Below are 6,000 nucleotides of genomic sequence, written 5' to 3'. Positions count from 1 at the left end.
TATCACATAAAGGGGGGAGCTACACTTCTGTGGATGAAATGCAGTCAGTTCCACTACAATAAATATATGCTGCCTACAATACTTTCATTCCTGCATTGTGACCCCAAATGTTGTTTTTTTCAGTTTTATATAGACAAACTTGGTCGAAGGGGACTGGAACACTTTGTAGGAGCACCAGGTGCATTACACAAAGACTCATTAAGATATCTTTTTAAGATATGGGGAGATTACGTGATTCGCCCGGAGTCACAGTATGTTGAAAATGCACAGCTTGGAAACATTTTCCCTTAAGGGTTAACACTGCCTCTCTTTCCCCTTAGTCTCAATGAGAGAGCTGGGAAATTTGTATGTGCAGAGTACAGTTTGGGCTAGCTATATTATAATATAAGTCTGAGTTACTATATCATAATATGTATTCCAATAGGAATTGTCTGAATGCCCTCAAATTGGATCGTGATCGCAGTCTCTCACCCAGAGGCATTAGGGTAAATACAGACTTGCTGGATGCAAGTCAGTGTATATTATAATACCATTTCAGAAGCTTGTCTGGAGGCAGAACATTTTATTTTTGCTTGCTTGGATTCCAATCCGGCTCCTCCTTTCAAAGTTGGCAGGACTGCCATCACACCGCTTCTGCCATTCTTTACAGGCTCCTGCCATTCTTTACAGGCTCCTGACATTAACAGAGCAAGCAGCAAGTGTAGAAGCTGTGAGATCTGTAATCTGCAGCATACCCAGAGTGCCCATGTCAGAATAGCTGCTCTTCCACCTGGCCTTGCAAAAGTGCCGCCACTGCTCCTACTCTTTGCCCAGAAAGTGACTGTTTTTATGCTGCTCATCTGCATATGCATGTTTACGTGTGTGGTTGAGGAATGGACTCTTGGTGTTGTGCGCACTTTGCAAGTGTGTGTGCGTGCGCTGGAGGAAGGCCCTGTGCGCTTGTACCCGCACATGTTAGAGGGCTCTACGACTGATTCAGCACACACCTTAATTATACTGAATCATACAGGTCTCGTATCATCCAGATACCACAAGCCTCCAAGGTGGGTGAGCCCCCAGCTCACTCCAGGAGCACATGCAACTGTATTGCGTGTCTTGCAAAGGTACTTCTCCCAACTGCATTTGGCTATAGTTAGTAACTGCAGGAGTCACAACCTAGTATGTCCAGAAGCTACCAGCGTGCCAAGACGTCTGATAGGAAGAGCACTGCCTTCACACAGGACTCATTTCTGGGCGACTCTGCAAACCATTTAGCGACCCAGTGTAATCGCACTGGTATATAACAGAGTTCATAATTGGAAAGCCCCTGCCTGCCTCCGATGCAGGAAGCCTGTTGTGCATAGAGAAACCATTCCAGATCAATGGTAGCAATAAGGTATCTAGCTCCTTGAAGTTCATAGTTGTAAGAGAGAAAGGTTGATTTGCAAAGCAAATGCTGAAAGCGTGGTAGCGCCACAATTTTTGATAGCACTATCCTGCTGATAACTGTGATATGGAGTGTTTTCCAAAAAGTAATATTCTGAATGGGCTGATTACCCTACTCGCATTGCCTTGAATGAGATCAGTGAGTGATAAATCTGAGTACTAAAGTAGTGAAACGTCTGTGACTCCCTCCTCATAGTGTGAACCAGATCCAGGTACGGGGCTGCTCTCCCATAAGGCCTGACCCGGATCATTTAGGTCTTGTTTACATTTGTTCTTTATAGATCTGTTATCATCTGTTATGTTTGTTTCTTGTTCTGTTTGTGATATGGTTTCCACAGCTTGTACCTTCTGAACTGCCAAGATGTAAAGCGCTCTGATACCCATATGTGGTGTTGTTCGCGCTATATATAACTTTTAGAATAAAATAAAATTGGGTCAATTGTCCCAATGTCCTGAGACTCAGACAAACTCCTCAAAGGGACCCACTCCTCGGTCAAGCCCATGAGTCCCATGTTATCTCTAACATACCAGCTGAAAGCGCCACGGCCAGAGCGAACATTAAAGTGGACAGTGATACCTCTTTACAGGTTCTCTCCTGGATCTAAAATAAATTGGATATCACTTAACTTGTGCTGACTGTTGTCGTGTGGAGGGTTTAAAGCATCTTCATCCACCCCAATAGTTTATCTCCAACACCCCCTTTAGTAGCACTGCAAATATGTAAATGCAATTCATCACGCCAAAAGCTTTTCATGGTAGACTGTGAGACCGAGGTATAAGGGGTCGGTGTGATTTCGAGCACACAGGACAGACACCTGATGCTGGAGGATGGGTTCCGACGAGGTACAGACCCACTTTGGTCTGGGTGTACCAGTCCTAACAGTTTATCATGCCTTCAAAATCCCTAAATGGGATAGCAGGGTCATAATATATGGGGCAAAGTACCTCTAATATGAATATAGCAAGTGACCAAGAAGTTTGATGAAGGAATGAGGCAAAGGCCGGGTTTCTCTATAAGGGTGTCCAACTCCAGGATGGCTTGAAAAATTAGTTTTTGATTTGTTAGATGTATTTTATTCATGTTCACTTCAATAATTTCCACTAACTCTAGTGACTTGATCGCATGCTCCCTCCATTGTAAAAGACCATCTGGTTGTAAATGTGGAATCGGTATTGTGGAATCGGTATTGAGGAAACAAACACCGCACCAACAGCTTGGAATCTGTTGCACACGTTTTAATGGTATTGGTGTAAGTTACTTTTAAAGCCAACTGTGTATTTTAAATTGAGTAGTAATGTATAGATAAAAACCTCTGAGTTCTACTGAACTTCTGCAATGCAACAAGTAAATGCGCCCCCATAAATTTCAGCCAATGACTGTGTTGCATGAATGAAAGTGCTCTGAAAAGCTACTCGTGCTGTGCCATCTGCTGGTTCGATAGGATACATTGTGACGTCACAACTCAGCTCTTATAAGTTATGAAAAACGGTAGTGATGTCATTTGCTTATTAAAATCAAAACTACTGATGAGCTCTTATTCCGTTTTTCCAAAGGTCCTACTCTGTACCTCAGGGAAACATAAATTTGCCATTCTGGGGTGAGATGTACCCCAGCTCTGTTAAAAGAAATTCAGCAAGTCTACAAACATGATGTGTGCTTTTCATACCGTGTTTGTAGAGTTTCTGCATTTCTTTTCTTAACAGAGCTGGGCTGCGGGGTGATTGTGGGCCTTTGTTAAAGATTTCAGGTTAATCACAGCGCCCGTCTGGAGCTGCAATTAACGTGAAAACTTTAACAAAGTCACACAATCACCCTGCAGCCCAGCTCTGGTAAGAAGTGAAATTCAGCAAGTCTACAAACACGACGTGTGCTTTTCACGCCGTGTTTGAAGACTTGCTGAATTTCTTTTCTCAATAGAGTGCCTCAGCTGCAGGGTGGTGGGCAGATTGTGTGCTTTTGTTTAAATTATTCATGTTAATTGCTGCTCATGACGGTGCTGCAATTAACATGAATACTTAAACAAAAGCACACAGTATGCACCGAAGCCTGAAAGAAACACCCGTTTTTCGCGCCGCTCGCATTTTAAAAGCAGCGGTGCGAACGTTCTTGTTTGATGTGCTGTGTGTGTGCACGCTCTAAACACAGCACTGCGCGCTACATACAACAGAGGTGCGCGCACATGCGCTCATGTTATTGGGAACAGTGCTCCCAATAGATACAAACCTCGAGCTAGTCAAAATTTGTCCCACTCAGAGAGAAAGGCTCTACATCGTTTGAGCAAGGATTCAAATATTGTTATACGTGAGGCTGATAAAGGCGGAAATGTTGTAGTTATGAATCGTCCTGACTAGCTGAGTGAGATTAATCGACAGCTCAGTAACAACTTGTGTTACAATGAGATCGGATCTAATCCTGTACCTGGACTTACAACCTTGATCAATGCCAGACTTATGGACTGGAGAGACGTATGTTTGATTACGGAGGATGAGTATAGGTACCTGAGGGCGGATTGCCCTACCTATCCATGTATATATATCTTGCCAAAGATACATAAGGGGGGCATTTCCCACCAGGTAGACTAATAATTTCGGGGGTGGGCTCACCCACTGAAAAATTATCAGAATTTGTGGACCTTAAGTTGCAAAAACATGTCATGGATTTATCATCATATATCAGAGACAGCAAAGATATATTGGTGAAATTTAAGGACTTTCGATGGTCAAAAGAGCTTATGTTTGTCACCTTTGACGTCGAGAGTCTTTACACTTGTATTAACAAACAGTATGGAATTATGGCTGTGCGCTCCTTTCTGGACAGGGAGAGTGCGGAGTTATATGAATACAACAAGATGATTGTTGAGATGATCGACATAATATTGACAAACAATTTCTTTTTGCATGACAATCACTGGTTCCATCAGGTCAAGGGAACCGCGATGTGTTCCAGGTTTGCTCCTTCATACACCTGCCTCTTCATGGGCTCTATGGAGCAGTTATAACAGTATTTTGTTTATCTCAATGACAATGTATTCAATGTGAAATTGACCATGTCCTTCATAAAGAGAGCATCAACTTTTTCGATATTAGATTTTATATCGACCACTGTATTGTTCAAAGTGCTCTATATAGGAAGGAGATGGTGTGTAATGCCATACTACATGCCTCTAGTGCACATTCCAGCTCTGTTATTAAGAATATTCCTTTTGGTAAATTCACATGCATCAGGAGGAATTGTAGTGATCAAGAAACCCTTCAGACGAATGTTGCTGATACAAGAAAAAGATTTCATAAGTGAGGATACAGCAACAGCCTCTAGGAAAAGGCTGAAACCAGGATATTAGCTACTAATAGGGAATTCACACTTCAGAATAAGCCAACCTCCAGGGGGAGCACAAACAAAAAAGGCAAAGCTAGATTTATCACGCAATACACCATGCATAGCGATAGAATCTTCAATGTGTTTAGAAAGAACTGGCATCTACTTGTAGATATTCCGGGGCTTACTGATTGCATCACGGACGTATCTGCTATTACATACAGGAGAGAGGTTTCCTTACGGAACCAACTATGCCCGAGTTACGTGACAACACCCGCAAATAGTGGGACTTGGCTGCCAACCAAACCCAAAGGTGTTTTTTACCTGTGGAGCCTGCGATATTTGCCCCATGGGTAAAAATAGAATTAAGAACTTTTCCTATAATAGCCCTAAAGTACATGTTATCAGTCATTTTATAAACTGCAATACCACTCAAGTAGTTTATGTTCTGGGGTGTGACTGCGAAATAATATATGTGGGTAGCACATCACGTTGCCTGAAACACCGCATCCAGGAACATCGCAGGGTGCTTCTAGATAGGGACAGTAGATACCCCATAACTGAACATTATAATAAGGAACCCGTTGGAGATGCAACATTTCGGTTTGACGGCACAGATCATGTCCCTGTGAGAAAGAGAGGTGGTAATAGGGATTTATTAATTAGGCAAGCTGAATCTAAATGGATATGTTGCTTGCGAGCTACGACATATGGCCATAATACTGATGGGGAAATGCATTATTTCCTGTAAAATACTTGGGTCCTCACACTCTACCAAGTTATGATGTGCATATGTGAAAACTGTTTATGTATATGACAGGGATAGATACGGTCTTATGTATATAACACGAAAAATACGCTTGCTAGCACTGGATGTCTTTGCTTGTTTCTTCTGAGATTTTTCCTTTCTCTCTTTTTTCTCTCTCTGTGATTGGGATTTCCCCCCGTGATGAGACACAGAGTCTTGTAAAATATTTTTTTATATCTTTTTAAAATTTTGATAATTACAAAGTTTCGGTTTAGAATTGCCAATAGTAACCTCAGAAATACTAAAGGGGAAGAGTTTGTTGTTTATTGAGAATTCTTATGGTCATCGTTTGAACATGTTCTTACCTTAAATGACACATTATAAGTTGGCAACGCTGACTTTACTTGAGACACGGGACCCCCAATGGCTCTCTGCAGTGTCTATTTTTTACTTGGATTGTGGTCGGTATTTATTTTTGAAAGGCTAACATACTGTGCTTGTTACTTTTTGG

This window comes from Triturus cristatus, chromosome 4_2 (genome assembly GCF_964204655.1).
Source record: "Triturus cristatus chromosome 4_2, aTriCri1.1, whole genome shotgun sequence".
Classification (NCBI taxonomy): Eukaryota; Metazoa; Chordata; class Amphibia; order Caudata; family Salamandridae; genus Triturus; species Triturus cristatus.
The sequence above is the reverse complement of the archived record's forward strand: the minus strand, read 5'-3'. Positions refer to the sequence as shown.